Here is a 19,641-nt window from a genome sequence, read left to right on the forward strand (position 1 = left end):
GAAACCTTTAATAGGTTTACTTGCATACATTAGGAGTAACTGCAACAGCACCTATGGCCAGGATGAGGTCCACATGTACAGGACCTGGGAATAGAGAGAGGTCTGTTATTACTTCAATATTAAGAATAGACCGTCAAGGAGTGAATCACCTGTAAGCAAGAGGCAGGATGAAATCCAGTTCAATCAGAGCGTTGCAGGAATTAACTTTAATTGCGATTCTCACAGTATTTGGAGCTTTCTCTAAAGCCTCAGCAGCTGGAGCATCTCAGCCGCGCTCCAGCGAGTACACAAGCGCCTTTTAAACCTCCCCCACCCTCGAGGCCGGGCCCTTGGGGACCTCCCCGAACCCGGGCCCTTGGGGCTCCGACACCGGGACGGGGTAGGCTTTAGCCCCCCCCGAGCTCCCGGCCGCTCTCCCGCCCCCGGGGGGCGGCCGCTCGCCGGTGTCGGCGGGTTGAGCGCTGCCGTCGGGGCCCGGCGGTAGTGGGCGGTAATTTGGCGAGGATCCCTTGGCGGGCCGGCGGCGTGCGTGTGTGTGCGTGTGTCGGCGAGCGGCGCTGGCAGCCGGCGGGGCCGGGCCGGGCCGGGCCGAGCGGAGCGGAGCGGCGGCCCCGACTGCCTGACGCCAGCCGAAGGCACAGCATCGATCCAGGCGCGGAGGCCAGCGCGGGCGCGGGGCTGCCCGCCGGCGGCGCGGAGCCCCCCGCCCCGGCTCCCCCCTTCACCGCCCGCCCGACAGCCGGTAACAACTTCGCGTCCCCTCGTCTCTCCCCGCCGCCCTCCTCCTCCTCCCCCCAGCTCCCGCCGGGGGGTCCCCGGGGCGGGGGCACCACACCGGGTCGGGCCGGGGGGAGCGGCTCCTCTCCGCGCCGCGAAGGGAGCGCGGCTCCGCTCTTCTCCTCCCCGGCATGATGGCGTCCCTCCGGCAGCTCCGGGGAGACCCGTGGCCGCTTCCCCGCTCGGCCGCTGCCGGCTGGAAGTTTGTGGGTAGGTGCCGCGTCGGGCCCGGCGGGAGGGAGAGCCCTCCGCCGCCGCCGGGAAGCCGCCCTCCGCCGCCGCCGAACCCGCCGCGGGGCCGCGCCGCAGCCGCCGCCCGGCCCCGTCCCCATTGTGCGCCCCGCGGGGGGACCCGGCCGGAGGGGGCAAATGCCCCCCTTTGGGTTTTTTTGGGGGCAAAAGCCCTTCGCCCCCTCCCTCGGCCGATCCGTATCCCTGTCCTTTTCATATGGTGGTTCCCCCCCGCCCCCGCTTTCTTTCTTTCCGCAGCCCCCTTCCCCTCCTATCTTTTTTTTTTCTTCTTTTTAATGACAAATCTCTGCTTAGAGGTCAAGGAAAGTTCACTTATTATTTTTTTTTTTCTTCTCCTCCCTATTAGAAGGTTTGCGTGCATGAGATTTTGCCCTCCTCAATGTAGTTTCTTCATATATGTGGGCTCTACAGCCATATAATCTTATCCTGAATATAGATCTTTAAAGCTTATTAAAATTTACTGGTGTGGAAATATTCAGTCATGCATTCGAAAGGATCTGGGCCAAATCCTGACTTTTTTTTTTTTATAAATTGAAGTCAGTGGGAGTTCTGACTGAGGAAGTGTTGCTGTGCCTGCTCTTTTGTTAGTAGATCAATCTGAAGAAGATCTGTGGTCTGACCTTACAGTTTGCTTTTATGGTGTCTGAATAATAGGAGCTTATTCTGAAAAAATAATCTTTACTTAGGTGTATTTTAGGAAAAAATGATACACACTGCATGTAAAAAAGATAACAGTTTTATTTGGGAAAGAAGTATTGTTAGATCCAGGTGGGGAGGAGTGAAAGTAAATGTGTGTTTCAGATACAAGCAAATGGAAAAGATCATTGTGTGAAACTGTCAGTGTTTAATGGATGTCAGTGTTTAAAGATATGGCATCTTGAAACTAACATGCTTAGGAAAAAGCTGTATTTCAAACATGTCACAGCTGATAGTTCAAATCTCTTCTCTACACAGAGAAGTCGAGAAAACTTTTTTTTTTCCCCTGAATAGCTATATGTATTTTTAAGCAGCATTCAAGAATAAGACTAAAAACTGAAACTAACCCAGTCCATAGAGACCACTTTTCTTTGCAAGCGTGAGTGCCTGTAAATCTGCTAGGCTTCATGTGGCTAACTGCCGGCACCTTGTCCTGTCAAACAATAGGAGCAAATCATGTGAGGGAACCTGAGGTATTAACATTGACTTAATATTTTTCTTTTACTTGTCAGTAATTACTCTCCTGAATTATGGGAGATGAGTTTGTTGGTTGTGACTGATTAATACTCATTTTATTTTTCCATTGAACCAGAGCAGCGCTATGAAGCTTTTCAGGGGTTCTCACTGGATTTTAGTGCAAGTTTTGAGTGCTCATTTCTTTACTGTGACTGGAAGAGTATTAGTATGAAAATGAAAGATTTCTAGCCCTTTTTGAAGTCCTTGCTTTGGTCTTAGGGATGAAATCTTGCACTTTACTTCAGACTGTAAGTAGGCGCTTGAGAGAAATTTCCCTTGATTTGGGTGATCCAGAAGCCTTCCACAGCTACCAGAGAGGATTGGTTCAAGGCATGATCAGGTTACCCTGAGGGTAGGGATTTGTCCTTCCTTCGGTTTTGACCCCATCAACCATTGGGTATGTAATCAAATACATTTTTCCCTACCCTGTCTTGTTCAACTTGCCTTTTTGTGTACCCTTGAAGATGTGATGACCCAATACATTTGAGAAAAGTGACTGAATAAACAGATGGAGATCTTTCTGTTTCTGTATAAATATTAACTATCAAATCAAATGTTTGAAAGCTGATGAGTTTAGTGTTTGCTTTTCCTCTGTAGTTTGAACGTAAAGTAAAGCATTGAACGTAAAGAAAAGCAATACAAAGGTTAATGAAAGTGCTACTTATGTTTCTGAATACTGGGAAATTATTCAGATTAAATCACGAGTTTCTTTGCTTGGTATGAAGATTTAAATTTAAAAAATGAAGGGGTTGTGACTTTTTTTTAAATGAAACGTGAATGCATGGCATATTACATATAGCCAGTGTTCTGCTCTGTGAAGCCCAAGTTGTGTGTGTAAAATAAAAGCTCATTTGAGTAGTCTTACAAGCCTAATGGAGGCATCATCTCAGCTTTATAAATAATGTAAGTTGTGTATAATGTGGAGCCCCCAGAGACTGCAGAGAAAGCATCATTACCAGCCTTTTCAACCTGCTGGAGATCTTAAATTGATTTACAGCACTGAACTGGTGCAAAATGATACATCAGGATGACACAGGGTCAACCTGTAAAAGTCTGTGATGTGAGCCCGTTAGTTCAGTCATCATAATTAAACCATATTATGAGGGCAGCGAAGCAAGTGTCTGTGACATGTCCCATTGTGCTTCAGATATGGGTGGTTTAAGAATCAAATAAAGAGAGCACCGTGTTTATTATTTAAGTTATGCAAAGAGTAGTTGAAATTAAAGCTTGTGGCCCTGTGAAGAATAAATGCTGAACCAATTTAGGTTGACTCTTAACCTCTCTCTTGCAGTCATTAGTAACTGAAACAGATGAAGGTATGTGCAGCTTGGAGGGGTGGGTGTGTGTGTGTGGGGGAAGTGGTTGTGAGTGAATCTCTCTGAATTTTATATATCCTTTCTCAAGCCTCAAAATCAGCTAGACTTTACCTGCAGACTGTGCTATCAGATATCAAAGGGACAAACAGGCAAACAAGCTCATTGTTTGGGCTTTTTTTATTTTTTTCCCCTAGTATTTTTATCTTACTAAAGTTTGTTACTACCTCTTGAAATGTTCCTGCAGATTGGAGTTCTTGTGTAAGACAGAGCATCTTAGTCGTATCTTGAACTATACGACCAAACTTATTTTAGAACACACACTGTAATTTTGAATATGGGTTGGCATAGGTCACTGCTTTTCTTAGTGAAGGCAACTGTGGCTTCAGATTCATGTTTCTGCTCTAAGTAGCTCAGAAAGTAGCATGACACAGATTTATTGTATACTAAACATCTTAGGTCTTGCTTTTTCTGCTGATAAAATCAGTGTGAAGTATTTCGAGAAAATCCTGCTAAAACTCCTTTTTCTTCTTTCTACTAGTCAATGTGCTGCTTCATGATTTGAGGGTTTTGCATGTATTAGTGGTTAAACCAACTCTTCATACCTGAATTGGTATGAACTCTGCACTGCATCTCCTGAGCCTCTCCCAGCCAAGAAAGAAACATCTCTTATTTTTAGTCACAAATGTAACTAAAAAAAATGATTTTGAGGAATACAAGAGAAGCAGAGAAAATAAATGGTCACTAGTGGTGAGAAAGCCATTAGTTTCCAGGCTCCAGTTGCATCTCAACAGGATGTGCTTTAGCTGAGGTGCTTTTGGAGTGGCAGATAAAAGAAGTAAAGCTCAGTTTTGGGTGTGGTGTCTTATAAAATGTGGATATCGAGCTCTCTTCTGCTGTGTGGATGCAGATGAATACATGAACCTTATTGAAGAGAGAGACATAAAATCTGTGAAAATGAAAGTTGCTTGATGGTTAATGAAGAGATTCTACTAATATTTGTGTTTGGGTTTTTTTGTTTGTTTTAACTTCTGGTTTAAGTTTTGATGACAAACTCACCCGGTTGTGCTTTCAGAGCAGAGAAAGGTCTGTTCTGCCCATAAGAACTGCACTTGTTTCCCTCTAGTTGCTGCAGACTAGTATTCTTCTACTGGCCTTTCTTCTGTGTATAGTCATGTCTCAAAAAATTGAATGCATGAAAGTCTTAATAAAGATGATCTGCAGTTCCTGGAAGTTTACCTTTGAAGTTTACTGAACAGAAAATTCAAGTTTAAAACATAAACACCAAACTGGCAAGTGGGGCTTGAAATGCTGGTGACTTAAAGGCTCATCTACGCAAGCATCTTGCACTTCTCTAGCTATTTTGCTCAAGCTACTACGACGTAACTTCAGGTCTTTAGATTTTTATGTTAGAACAGTGGATTTTGCTTGGGATGGGAAAGAAGTTATTTTAAGTTGATACTTTTTAATTGATAGACTTGTATCCCTGCAGGCTGTTGTATAACTATTTCCATTAGAATATTGCGATTTTTCAAGATTCAAAACAACCAGAGAAAATGTTAGATTGGGCCTTTTGTGAAGGGCTTTGCAGAGGGTGGATTCAGGGGTGAGGAGAAGGACGCTCTTAGCTGCTAATGGCTGCCACAAAGATCCCTATCCTCCTCCTCGGACAAATGTTAATTTGCATTACAGAAGCTTTTCGGGTTTGTGTGGATTTGAGGGGGGGTCGTCTTTGTTTTTTAACAGGATAGAGAAGCCAAACATTTCATAAAATAAACAGTCTAGTTCTAAGGAAGGCAAAGCATTTTCCAGAATGAACCCAGGTTGTACGGGATCTCTCCCTGCTTCAGTTTTATGCCTGCATGTGTTGACTTTGGAAGTGCCTCGTAGTTGAATAGGAACGAAGACCTACACTACTTCTCATTAAACTGTGTGAGGTCAGCTATTCAGTGCACCTAAGGCTGAACTCTACTGAGTTGTGTAGGTGGGTCCATTTTATTATTTTTTTTATTATTATTTTGAGGAAGAAGGGAGGATGTGTATCAGGTACGCTGGCTCTGGGATTGCTACGGTGGAAGTGTTGTGCAGCTGTGTGATCACAGTGCTGCCCCCTGATAGCCGTACTGTGTCTGACACAGCTGCTTTAGTGGCAGCCGGCATTAGATTATGAAGGGTTTTCTACCAGTATGGATTCCTTTACTCAGTTGTACTCTTCTTGCGAGTGCTGTATCTTGGGAGCCCGCATAAAAGCTGAGTTTAGATCAAGACTTGAAGGGTTGTTTTTTTTCCCCTCTAGACTTGCCAGTGCGGGAACCTGACCAGTACAGCTATTCGGGACACTTGCACAATTCAGTCATTCTAACCTAGCTATGTAATTGTTCTGGATTATATGTCACTTTTATTTCAATATGGGATATCCACTTGGGAGGGTGATATCAGCATAGATGTCACCAGTCTTTCTCATTTTGTTCTTCCCCCACCCTTTCCCTAGCATGCACAGGCGAAGTCTGGAGTACAAGGAGGAAAACAAATTATTTTTAAACATGCCTTTATATAAGTCATTATATTTAGGCACTGTTTAAAGCGGTATCATCCAAAGGCAACTATTATGTTGACTTGGCATGTAAGCAAATCATTAATGTGGTTCACCAGTGATTTCTGAAGCATTATTTCATATTTCTGTGCTTATAAAGGGAATGCTCTTCCCAGCATGGCAGCAGATGAGACTGAATAAGTCAGTATAGACAGTCTGAATTATAGCACTTAATGGTATTCAGAAGTATTTAACTTGCAAGTTTTTGTCATTAAAGTCATTAAAATGCCAATCCACATCAGAGTGATCTATGGACTATCAGTCCAATATTGGGTAACTTGGAACCCGTTAAATTTTTTTTACAATGCTAAAGTGATTATAGACAGAATTGCGAGAGTTTTCACTGTCTCCTTGCTTCTTCCCCCAGTATGGGTGTAAGAATCATGTCTACCCTCCAGTTTTGGCTGATGAACTTTCTTTCAGTACTGGTAACTTTTGTTAGAGGGGAAGCTGAAAATGTATCCTCTTAATACAGACTTTGTGCATGAGTAGAAGTTGGATTTCAGGATTTACAGTGTTACAGAGTTTCTTCTACAGAGGTTGCAAGACTGATGTGTTTAAAAACTTGTCTAGGTAGATGACAGCAAGAAAGCCCATGTGCACACAGAACTAACACTGGACACTTATGTAGCAGGTCAAAAAGTTTTTTATGAATTCAGAGAATCCTTTATGTTCACATTGCTTGGGGCATACAGTGAACATAGTCGATCATACTTTTGCTTGCTTTCCTTCCTCGCTTTGTTCAATATTGGGAATTAATATCTCATTCTTCTGTGTTTACGTGAAAGACTGATTTACTGATGTATTTTTCTTCTAAGTCATTTCAGACTTCTGATTTCAAGCATTTTAAGGCATCGTCAGTAACAGCAGCATTCTGTCTGGCATAGTGTGATGAAACGAGGGCATGAGACTCTTAAAGGTATCTTATTCTTACACTGGTATATATGCAGGGATACTCACACTTGATAGGTATGCTGTATGTGCATGTGCATGTATGAATGCCTAAATTAATTTAACTTTCAACAGCAGTGAATGTTATTTGGATCAGATAAAGGTAGACTAAACCTATATATAGTTGAGAAGAGCCTGTAAATTTATCAAGGTGTGTGTATGTAATAACTATTTATATATAAATACTTCAATGCTTAAAAGCATAAAATCAGTGTTGGTTAAAGATGAAGTAAATAACTGCAGAATCATGTTGCAACAAATTGTGGCTTCCACTTAAGTGTGTTTCTGAGGGTGATAGGAGGAGGAAACATCTGCTGTTTGGTCAGATGCTGTTAATTAGTTGCATATTTCACTTTATTCTACCAATATATTTCACCTTCGTATCTGTTAGGTTTCATTTGAATATTGACCTGGGAGGAATTAAAGCAATGTCCTTGCTGTCTTGCGTTTCTCTTACTAGTAAGTACTTTCATTGCGCTGACATGTTGAGGGACAAAATATGTGGCATGTAACTAGCTGTATTTCCTGAGGCAGTGGAAAGAGAGGTCTCAAAAACTTTCTCCAAGACAAATTTGGAAGCATATGTGTGTGAGAGAGAGAGAGAGGGTGGAAGGTGGTGTGGAACTGACACCTCCTGCTGTTTCACTTGATGATTTAATTCTCTGTGGTGTCTCTGTAAATTATAAAGCTGAAGAATAGCAAAAGTGTATGAGTTGGAGTTTTTTGCTATTGGTTTTGTTTTGTTTTTTTTAACTCTTTGTCCTTCTTTTCTTTGTAGCCCTCCCAAGCTGTTGCAAAACAAACTCTGCAAGTGTTTTGGTAGGACAAAAGCGTTGGCAGAACACATTTGCTCACTGTTGGCCAGTTGCCTTTTTCACAAGCATTTCTGTGCTGTGTTGTATGAAACAAGAAAGTTACTTTCAAGCTAGGCCTCTAGCACCTGTTCATGAGTGTAGATTCTGCTTACAGGTCCTGAAAGGTTACTGGAAGTGCTTCATCAATAAAACACAGTTCTATTTGATGAAAGGTCTTTCTCTTGATATCGAAATGCTGCATTGTGAAATTTGACCTGTTTTTACCACTGTTACGTTTTCCTGACTGGAATCTACTTTGGGGAAGGCAGTTCTGATTTGTTTTTATTTTAACCTAGGGTGGTCTTTCTCTCTTCAGGTTAGTACAACTACAAGTTGCCTAATGATTTTCTTTTTTCCCCTCTGTTGACCTTACTCCATGTATATTAAAATAAGTCAATCCGTCTTGCCTTTGCAGATAGGCTGGGAGGCAAACAGTTCGTGAACATGACAAGGGTTGGTCAGGGTTGCTTAAGGTATCTAGTGCTATAATGATGAGCATGGTATGGAAACCTCAGTACCCCACAAGCAGTGAAAAAAGGGGTGGAAAAGTGACTTTTTACCAGGGCTGTATCTGAAGCAAGGTGACAACGATTAGGACAGACGACTTGTATTTTAATGGGATGGAGCCATACATGAAGCCAAACTTAAAGGGTGCAAACAGTGAAGGAAGGATGAGTGAAGCAACTCAGAAGCCTTCTGTATGCTTTGAAAATATTCTAAAAGTTATGTAAAATTTGGAGAGGGGTTATTTCTCGTGATGTTTTTCTCTGCTTTGCTTTCTGCTCTCTCTGCTTTATATTTGAAATTCTTAAAAGAAGTACAGTAAGGTCACAGGGCGTTTTAAATAGGACTTGGTGAAGTGGTCAAAATCAGGGAAGGAAAGTGATCAGATTGATATTTTCACCATAATTAATGAGAGTCTATTCTTTGTAGAATTCTGGACAAATTTTCTATCCTCTGTTGAAATGTGTGATTTTTGGTTAATATCACTGAATCCATTGAGTTTGACTTTCTGGTAAAAATGCTGTATTACCTTAAAAAGCAGTTCTCTCGTGACTCTGCCTGTGCACAGCAAATAGGACATAGTCTCTACCTCTCTCTACTAGCACCTGATGTGATTTTGTAGTATGCCAAGGCATATGCAGTTCTCCTGAACCAATTGTTTTTCTGAATTGGGACAGGATGGTTGAGATTGGAAGGAACCTCTGGAGGTCATCTGGTCCAACCTTCTGCTCACACAGGGCCACCTGCATTGCCCAGGACCATGTCCGGATGGCTTCTTTTTTTCCAGTTGTATGACAACAGCATTATTGTTTTGTCGCAACAGCAATGAAAGTAGATTTGAAATTTGCCTAGACCTTCTCATAGACCTGACAGCATGTACATGATGGCTTCAGGGATTGTTAAATGCATAAAATGGTTACACTGGTTTAATTTTAAATGTGTAGTCTTTCAGGAATCTCGCACACATCTAAAGTCTGTGTTTCCCGGCACAGGGAAGGAAGAGGGGGGAGATACGGGAGACAGAGACTCAACTTGTGTGGCTTTACTGAGGTCTCACCATGAATCTCCAATGTTCAGGACCAGAGTTTCATCTCCCTTCACACAGTCTCTTGGTCTTCCCTCTTGTCGTCAGACACTTCTGCCTTTTTATTACTGAGGAGACAGATAGATAGATGGATGATAAAATAGACATTGTTTATGTCTTCATCCCTTTTCTACTAATTACCTGGTGAATGCAGTGATGAACTGCACTATTTTGAAAAATGTGAATTTTGACCTTGCTGAATGTCTCGGAAAACCTGGCTTACATATAGGTTGCCATCTCGGCTATTACAGTTTCCTGTTTTGCATTTTTGCCCGCTGCTGGCTTTACAGTCTGGCATACTTAATAACAGGCCCTTTATTATTCATGCTAGCTAGTGTCAGTGTTAAGTGCTTCCACTTGGATGTAGTAGGCAAAGGAAAAGTCTTTGTCTTTATTGACCTAAAAACTTAAGATAATGTAATTATAGTTTCTGTAATGTGTCGCATTGGATTTTGTCTGGAAAATATTTTATAAATACTTTAGCTTAAAACTCTGTAGTGTGTGGTATTTTTTGACAAACAGATATGAAATTACTCTTCTTTTTTTTCTGAAGTTTGCTGTCTAGTTACCTAAAGCAGAAGACAGTGGTAGCAGAGGGGGGCTGAAGTGCTTGCTAGAGCGTTCAGTTATTCAGAACCAGCTAGGGCAGGGCTCGTTGCTCTGGGGATGAGATGCGGTTTTGCAAATCGACTGAAGTGCTCATGTCTGAGTGTGAGCTAATCTTTGTTCTGGATATCATTTAAAATTAGGGGGGTGGCAGCTCCACAAGATGGAGAGAACTCATAACAGTTTGGCTCCTCTCAACCCCAGCCGCAGATTTCTTAGCGTATGCTGGCTGGGGGACTTTGATTCTCATCCTGCTCTAAGCTGATCCAGCTGTTCTGCAGAACATTATTTTTGTTGTTGTTTTTGCCAGGTTAGGAAGGTGAATTGGCTGACAGACTGTAAGCAGGGAGGAAATGATGCTGGAGTACCAAAGCTGGCACGAGGGAGCAAAGGGAAACCTTTTCTCTTTGGGTGGGAGCAAGCCGTTAGGGCTGCTCATCTGCTTGTGGACCTGTGACCTTGCTGGCCCAAGGCAGCTGTTGGAGGTAGCCAGTTGTAAATGAGTACTATAGTACTCCCAGATGAAGACTTCCTTAATATGCTTGCCAAGGAAAGGTCTAATTTACAGGGTTTTTTCCCAGATACTTATGTTGGTGATTAGCATGGTGAGGCTAGACTGCCAACAGTTACGTCAGTCACAAAGCCCCAGTGTAGTTATATTGGCAGCAAAATGACAATGATTAATGATACAGCATATTTTATGGGGGGTGAGGGAGGATGGACAGGGAGGAACACTTAAACAAGCTTTTCTGGTCAAGTGCTGTTTTGCTGGTATAAACTGCAAGCTATATTAGAAATGTTTTTCTAGTTTAATGCAACCGTATGTGCAGAGCACATCTAGTGCATGTTCTGTGTGAGACAGGACAAATGTTTTTCCTCATGGGGAAAAGAATGTCCTCCAAGTTTAACTTCTTAGCAGTAGAAATTGTCTTTTACTCTTTAGAGGATTAAATAACTTGAAACAGCTGGCAGACCAGGTACTGTTAGCATCATTATCAAGAAACTAGAGAAAAAGCTAAATATTAAATCTATTAAAAACCCTTCTGTAAAAGCAAGCTGCTGTTACCAGAAACCACTGCTAGTAAAGAAAATTAAGGCACCTGAAGATGATATGTGCTGTAAGCGAAGTCACTGGTTGTAGCTTTCCTGGGTTCTGCACCACTGCATAACTAATTTTGAAATTTTTGGCTTTCAATCCACTTTTCTCAAAAGAAATTTAGAAAGCACTTGTTTTAATGGTATATGGTAAATGTGTTTAAAACCTCCTACTTTTTCTTGTTACTGCTGGCTGTTTAACATCTACTAATATTGCGTCTTTGTAATATGTTTCTTAACTTCAAGGAATTGGGTTATCTACGAGTTTAAAATCCAAACTTTAGGTATTTTCCCTAGTGGCAGTGCTGGAGCAAGGTTCTTGCTGAGTTCCCTGTAGCCTTCTGCTATGTCAAGGAACTATCCAGACCCTTGGGAACCCAACTCTAATATTTTTTTCCTCTGGCTACAGGCTTCTTTGAAATTCTGTTCTGTGCAAAAAATGCCACCTAATATAAGTGGCATAAACACTCCAGGGCTTGTTTATTACAGTTTACTGGATAACTGTTCCCTTTGCCCTTGTCCCCACTAGTTTATCAGCTATGACTCCTGCTCATGGTCAGACCCAATGTGTCTCCTGTGGTTTGTGAACTGGGAGCAATTGAGAACTGGGAGTGCTGGTGGCAGGCTGCTTTGGCTGAAATCTTGTATTTCTGAGTATAGGCAGGTTTCCACCACACCGTTGCCTAGCTTCTTGCCTCCCCTGACTTGGGACATGAGGGCTCTGAGTCTTCAGGCCAGCCAGCAGTCAGGGTCGTTTGAGCCTAAAGGCTTATTATCTCGGAACTGGGGAGTACTGGTTTCAGCCCCGGAATTAAAGGCATCTAGATTGTCATCTTAAAGCCAAGGAGTCTTAAATCTGTGTGTGCTCTTTTTGTGTGCTAGCTTTCAGCCTTTCAGAATTAAGTCGCCTTGGAAAGCTGCAAGTCCTGGAAGTTCATCCTTGCAGTCTCACTTCATGATGTATTCAGGGCTTGGAGTCCTTCTGTCCTCTGTAATAAGACAGCTATGACTCTTTATTCAGTAGCAGGCAGCAGTGGAAAATTTAGGAAGCATTATGGCTGTTTTAGCTAGCCTACTGCTGACCCTGCAGAGCATGTGGTGTTCAGCAAATACTGTCTTCTGGTGTCTCAGCTGTAAGATTGCAGTACTGCAACTTTGCAAAATCTGAATTTTGAAACTTTAAACTGATCTTGGAAAATTACGGTGGAGTGAATAATAAGTTGCCTTAATTCCATATGCAGAATCATATAGGTTCTGTTAATAAAAAGAGCTTGCAGATAAGGAAGGGGTACTAAGTCATTATTTATGTGGCTTGATTCCTCTTCCAAAATCATAAAAAGCTTACAGATAACCAGGGGATCAGATAGATAGATTACAGCCATTTTCTCGTGTTGTAAAACTTCCGTATTCCCGGTAAGCAATGTAGGAGGATATCTCCCACTTCCTTTCAAGCTATGTGGTTGCCAAGTGCTGTATGAACTATCAGTTCCTATCTGTGGGTTGAAGCCTTTGTACAAAACCCTCCAAAGCCTTGATCTCAGGAATATGAGAAAACAGTTTGACGTGAGATTCTGCAGATGTTCTGGCACAGGGCTGTGATGGCTGCTTTTGCCTCACCCTGCAGTTTTTTTGATATCTCTCTGAATCCTCACGTCTGGGAGCACCCTCGTTTTGTGCCTTTAGAAGGCAGAAGGTGTGTCCATGTCTTCTGGGTCTGTGCTGGGCCATTCCCTGTCAGCAGTAATTAGGAGGCACTTCCGTTGGCTGCGAGGAGTGCGGTAGTGCCGGCATGTGCTCTGGTCTCAGCCCCGGTGCCTTTGCCCTCTGTCCCCTCGCTGCAGTGGTCATCAGTTCTTGCTCCGGGCAAGCTGCCTCTGACCAAGTGACTTACCTCTCCATGGTGTGGAGGTGTTGCTTGGGGTAGTGGCATGTGCTCTCACAGAGCTGTTTAGGTGCCACCCTGCCAGCAAACTTTTTGTGCCAGTGGTCACCCCTAAAGCTTTCTTTGCCTAATGCTTGCCTCTCAATCGGTAGCCTTCAAGAGTTTTGTTCTCCACCTGTTAGCAGGAGAAGCTAAGTCTTGATGTGAGGAAGTGGCTTGCCCAAAGGAAATGCTGTGTCTCCTGAGCAGCAGCCCAGCGCTCTCCATGACAGTACTCCTTCTGCCAACGGGGTTTTACAGGCTTAGGTATGGCAGGAAAAAATTGCACTGATAACCAATTCAGTTGCAGTCAGTAGACTTCTTTGGATTAAAACAGTTCTGAGAGTGGAGCTTTTAGACTTCGTTGGTGAACTGACTGTCCTCTGAAAGGTGGCTGACCTCCAACCACGGTAAGGTTTTACAGGCTTAGGTATGGCAGGAAAAAAAGGCACTGATAACCAATTCAGTTGCTGTCAGTAGACTTCTTTGTGTTGAAACGCTCTTGAAATGGAGCTTTTAGACTTCATTGGTGAACCGACTGTTGTCTGGAAGGTGGTTGGTCTCCAACCATGATAACATGTGATACCTGTTCCAAGTGTCCCTGCTGGTTCAGGGGAAAGCTAGTGCTCTTAATGCCTGGTCTTCAGTGGAACCAAGAATTGTTCCTTTGGTTCTGTAGAGTAATTGTCTGGATGAAAACATTTGTGAAAGAAAGAGACCACGCAAATGCCTTCATAGTTGTATGTCAATAGCTTTAGTCTTCCACAAGTATAGTTTTTAATAGTGGTGAAATTGTACCCTGTTCTAGGATTACATTGGGGTGTAGTTGAAAGCAGTTCAAGTTTTTAGTGTAGGCAAGCTCAAACTTGTACCTCAGATGTCAGTAAAGGCCTTGGTCAACCTAGATCCGTGCACGAACATAAAGTTTCATTTACCTGATCTTAGGAGGGTCCCTATAAGTTTGTATTTGTCTGTAAATCGTAATTGCTAAAGAGTCTCATTTTCGTGTGTGTAAGCTGCAGGCGCATCTCTAAACACTGTGATCTTGGCTCCTTCCATTTGTAAAGGGTCTGACGAGTTCATGTGGCTTGGCAAATACCACAATGCTGCCAGGGAGTGTCTGCTGCAACGTGGTAGTGCAGCTGCTGCTCACTGTCGCAGGGACCAGGAGCAGACCAGGTTTTGTGTCATCTGAAGTCCAGTCCTGGTTTTCAGAAGGCCACTAATGGCATGCCGTAATTAAACAACGTTTCATTGGACAGTGGAAATCTGGCAAATCTTGATGTTTGTTTCTGGGTTGTATAAACTTGGCTTGGAAAGCTTATCATCTTTAAACACTTTCTCTGTCCAGAAGGGTAGTTGTGAATTGCAGGACACTTCATGAAATTTAACGTGTATCTCACTCTGCCTCTTGACATTTTAAAGATCTGATGAAGACACAGTGTATTAAAGGTCATTTAAAGGCAAAACCCATCTTCTTAGTTTTTGCGATTAAGACAAAAAAGAGGAAAGCTAGAGGAATCCTTTTAAAAAAGCATGCATCTCATGAAATGCATTGAAATGTCTTCAATATTGGCAAACTGAAGAGGCTATTCTTAATTCAAGTGTATAAATGGTGAGTGGGGGACTAATCAGTGAAAAGCATTAATTATTTATTTTAACAGTGTTCCTTTTCGGCTTTAATTTTCAGCAGTTTATTCTGCTTTGCTGAGGCTTGACCTAATAATGCTTTTATTAGTGAATAAGTAGTTTTTCCTTCTCGTTTTTTTTGTCTTTTGCTTTAGTGAAACATTCTGCTTTAAAGCTGGGGATCTTGAGCTGTAATTTAACATCTTTACTTAATCTCTGATAAATGAGGTCTGGGTCACAGTCTTTAGAAGTGGTTTAATGCAGCTGACGTAAGTGTATTGGTGCATGCTCTTGGTAAAATGAATCATTTGTAGGAGCAGTGGCTTGCATAAGCTGAGCATAACTGGAGTGCATTTGGTGGGGTTCCCTCCTTAAAATTACCCCATTGGAGCACCGCTCTGGATGGGGCTGACAAACCCCTTTCTCAGTCCATGCAGTCTGTGCTAGGCTGTACTGGTCTGTAAAGACAAAACACGTCTTGCATTTTATGAGCTTTACTCAAAAAATGTTGATGCCTGAGTGGTGATGGGCATTTTTCTTTTTGTTTTTAAAGGTTTTCCTTTATGCTGCAAATGTATGTTTTAACTACATTAAAAAAAAAAATTAAAAAAATCCCTGACAGTGACACGTCAGTAAATTTTCCCGATCTCACCTGTGAAGGAAGTTCCTCCCGCCCTGTGCTGATGAATTGGAGGGAAATGCTTTTTTCAGCTGATAAAAAGAAATAAAATTCCGTGCCCTTCCCAAAGGAGGAATTCAACAATTGGACAAGTGGCGTGGGACCATGTGTTGGTTTGTAAAAGGATATAGTTTGTAAAGATGTTTCCTTTGATGCCTGTGATGAATATGGATGTGTTTCCGTTGGAGAGGGTTTTGATTAAATTATGCAATTAGAGCTGACCAGACAGATCTAAATATAGGAAGAGGTTTCAGTTATCCTGCCTTTGTGTGTATTAACACACCCACACAGATGTGTGTTTGTTATTGTTGTAAACAACACCTGTTTTCTAAAGACAGTTCAAAAAGTCAGGAAAGGGAATGGTCTTTGTGGAAAAAGGGAGTTATGCTGGAGTTTTATGATGAAAGGGAAAAAAACCACCCTGTTCTCCACAGCTTTTTGACCTTTTAGAAAAGGACTTCCGACTTACTTTAATAGACTAGTCATGGCATCTTTGTTGATATCCCATGTTCACAAAACCATAGCCAGTGCTCCAAACTGGTCTACAGGTTGTTCTGTGTTTTTCAGGACTTGGCCTGTGTCATCTAACAATGCTGACTGAGCTCCTTGCATGCTCCTGTACTCCTAAGTGCTCCTACTGCCTGGTGGGACAACATATAGGGTTTAAATACCCCCCAACACAAGTGAAGTGGATAAACCTGCCCTGGAGATGCACAATGAAATACCTACTGTGGTGGCTGGTAGTTCATTCTGTCTCTTGACATCTGTTTGTTTGGATAATTTTTTTCTTTGTTTTGTCTTAATTTGAGGATTTCTTAAGAGGCATTCAGCTTGAAGAGAGTGTGAAAAATGGAGAGTCCCCTCTTTTAGGAAAAAAAACCACTTCATGAACACCATTCTGGCAAGTTTTGTGGTTCACAGCATTGTATTCATCTTGTAAATTATTTTAGTGAAGTTCATAGTTTTGTAATCCCATTTGTGTCAGAGTTTTGACTGAATCATCAAATTACAGTTCCTTCCTGACTTCAGTTAAAATATTAAGTTTCAGTTTTAGAGATAATATTTGATAACGCATCCAATTCGGTCCAACTGCTTGCTGACACCAGAAGGGATTTGTCCACACCTTGGTGTACGTTTTGATGTGTCCTGCTTGTACTAGCCCTGGTGTGCAGCAGGCTTATCCACCTTCCTGACCAAGTAACTTGGCACCCTTGGTGTTAGTTTTTCCCTCTAGTCTTGGCAAATCAGATCAGCGTGGTGAGGAGACCGGCAAGAATTAAAGGAAGAGCTGGCAGTTTGTGACTTTGTGGAGTCTCACATGCATCTGAAGGCAGGAATGAGTAAAATTCAGCAGTGCAAGCTAGAAATTTATCATTGTTTCTCAATTCTGGTGAAAACCGCACGATTTGAGGATCTGGTCATCATTTAAGAGGCTGTATGTGTTAGTGTTTCATGTAAACAAGGAGGAGCTGTGCTTTAATGAAGATGCACATAAGACTGGCAAGATGTGGTGTTCAAATTTGTTTTCAGGACTACAGTCTTTACTATGTCAAAACAGTTGCAAAGGCATTGAGAAGAAGTGTTTGTGATCAGAAAAGGGGCAATTTTAATTGTTGATGCATTAAAACAGGGAAAGCACCTTTGTTGTGTTCTTTTCTCACAATTATGTATTTGCTTACAAAGATTTGTTTTGCATTTTAATTGGATTGTAACACAGGATTCAGTTTCTAATGTATATGGAAACCGTGTATTTTCTCTGGAAAAGCAACAGTGAAGTTATCATAAGTCTTTCAAATCTAGTAACTTCAATTTGAGAAGGCAAAGTACAAATCCAGAAAACCCATAAGAATTTGCTATTGTTTTACTCTTGTAATCTTGATAATTGAGACTTCAAGGGCAAGGATCAGTGCCTTGTCTGCCAGAAGCTGGGTGGGTAGGCGAGTGGAGGAAAAGCTGCGGTTCATTGTAGAAGCTGGCTGGACACTGTCTGCTTGGTTTGAACTGTGGTGAGCATTGGGAAGGAGCTGGCAGATGTTGATATAAGGTTATTTCTTCATGCTTCAGAGTGACTGAGCAGTGGGGGTTTTGTTGTTTGGGTCACTGTTGCCCTCTTCCCCTCCATCAATAAAGCACACATTGGCCCTATCGTCTCATTTTGAGCAAGTGGTGAATCTGTTCTTTGGTCCTCAGGTCACACTCAGAACTCATGGATTTGGTTTGGCTTACCAAATAAGTTAGAAGTTCTACAAGTCCTTCTAAAGGCAAATATTGCTACCCTGTTAAGAACAGCTAGGTATTTCTTACAAGAAACTGTATGGGCTGCTGTTACGGTTAGCTGGGGTGCTGTCGGCACCTGCTCTTTTTGTGATGCTCTGGTTCTTCTACCATCTGCTGAACTAAAGGGTGCACGTAGGCATCTAAAAGGATTGTCTCTGTTGGCTGAGCAATGATATATGGGCAGTTTCCTTGGAAGGGCAATCCCTCAGCCAAATAGCATGAGCAGGGGTCCTAGAGGAGGTTTCACAGACTGGGTGTTTTGGTCTGTCTCAGGATCCAAGACAGCGGTTACTTTGCAGAACAGGCTGGAATTATCCTTCTTGCCCTCGCTGTCCCAAAGTAAGGGAGTCTAATGCAGCATCAGGAAAAAAGCTACCTTCTCCTGTTAAGTATATTGAAGTATTTTTAACACCAGTGTGCTCCTCTTTCCTCAAACAATAAGATACGTATCAGAAATTAACACAGGATTGCATATTTAAGTGTTTTTTTTTTAATTCTGTCTACCATGCCAAGAAGACATACAAAAGAGTTAATCTTTTTATCTTCTTTCTCCTTGTCCTTTTCAGAAATACAAGGGAAGCCAAGTCAGGTTCTGTATAAACTCTCTAATGAGTTCTACAGCACTTTGAAATGAAACTTGCTTTCTTCTCGCATGTGTATTGTAGTGCCACTGAGGCTTCTACCGGATTTCCATGCATTTTTCCAAGATGAGCAAGATCTGATCTTCTACCATAAGAAAGTGCAAAGAAAGAACTCTGATTAAAAACAGTAATTCAGCAGAAGACTCTGGACTTTTTGTTTTAAAAGTCACATAACTTGAAGAAAGAAATCGGAACTTCTTGCTGCTTGCTCCAAGAATAGGGAGCCAGAGGAAGTTAGTGCACAATCTGTTGTAACACATTCTAGCATTACAGCTGCTTAGACTGCATGCTTTTTAGTAATACATGGAAATAGTTCTTGCAGGAGTAACATGACAGCTCCTGGGCTTCTATGCCAAAATCTGGTCTTGTTTCTTTTTTTAAAAAAGGTCTAAATATTGTACTGAGTACATGACTTGCTGAAAAGATGTGTCTTTGAGAGAAGGTAAATTACTAAACATTTTTAAAGAAGAAAATTAAAATCTCTCTGCTTGATATTTCTTTATATTGTCAATAAGTAATGGATGCTGGGAGGAGGTGCATTGAATAAAATAAGATAAATTGAGTTTTAAAAATGTAATCAAACACTAGACAGTTTTCTCCATTAACAATTATGTTGATTCTCTTCACTGTGGTTCCTGCCCCATTTTATGTCTAACTGTGCCAAGCATGTATTAAAAATATTTAATAGGATCCTTTTTGCCTGCATCACTGAGCCTGTAATACAAATAATGAAATTAGTAGAAGAGTTAGAGCCGCCTCTTGTTTGCCTGAAACTTGACTAGGAGTTGTTTCACTTCTCCCCCCTGGGAGAGAGTCATCTAATTGTCCTAACCCTTTCTCCACCCACCAAAAACAGTCATTTATGCAAAGTGGGACAGTTTCCTATGGGATCTCCTGTGGGAATTCGAAAACAGTCTCATTGAATATTTCACTGTCTGCTTAGTGTTGCTGACAGAGTAACTATCTCTTCTTTGAGGGCTAGGAAAATAGAACTTCACTCTTAGGCATTTTGCCTAAATACGTTTAAATAGTAGGCTGGCTCAACAGCTATATATATAACGCTCACTTATTTTTTATAGGTTTCTCACAAGCTGTGTGCAGGTTTGTATGTTGGTCCAAAGGTTACACAAAAGACAGCAGCAGTGAAGGAAGACAAATAAAGCAGCACTGGGATTTAAAAGAAGTTTGTTGATTTCAACTCATCCATCAGCAGACAGAATGCATAATAAAAAGTGCCTGGGTTTTGATGTGTA

General features: G+C 41.9%; 1 protein-coding gene across 2 annotated transcripts in view; it reads left to right on the forward strand.

The window, feature by feature from the left end:
• The first annotated feature begins 488 nt into the window (after positions 1-488).
• Positions 489-19,641, forward strand: part of SMAD1 (SMAD family member 1) — a 50,129-nt gene continuing 30,976 nt past the window's right edge. The window contains exon 1 of one of the 2 annotated variants that reach the window (XM_054204206.1): positions 489-742. The gene's annotated coding sequence lies outside the window, so the exon portion shown is untranslated. Of the gene's footprint in view, positions 743-831; positions 988-19,641 lie in introns of those variants that run through there. The other variant, XM_054204207.1, reaches the window with a different exon arrangement.

This window comes from Rissa tridactyla, chromosome 5 (genome assembly GCF_028500815.1).
Source record: "Rissa tridactyla isolate bRisTri1 chromosome 5, bRisTri1.patW.cur.20221130, whole genome shotgun sequence".
Taxonomy (NCBI): domain Eukaryota; kingdom Metazoa; phylum Chordata; class Aves; order Charadriiformes; family Laridae; genus Rissa; species Rissa tridactyla.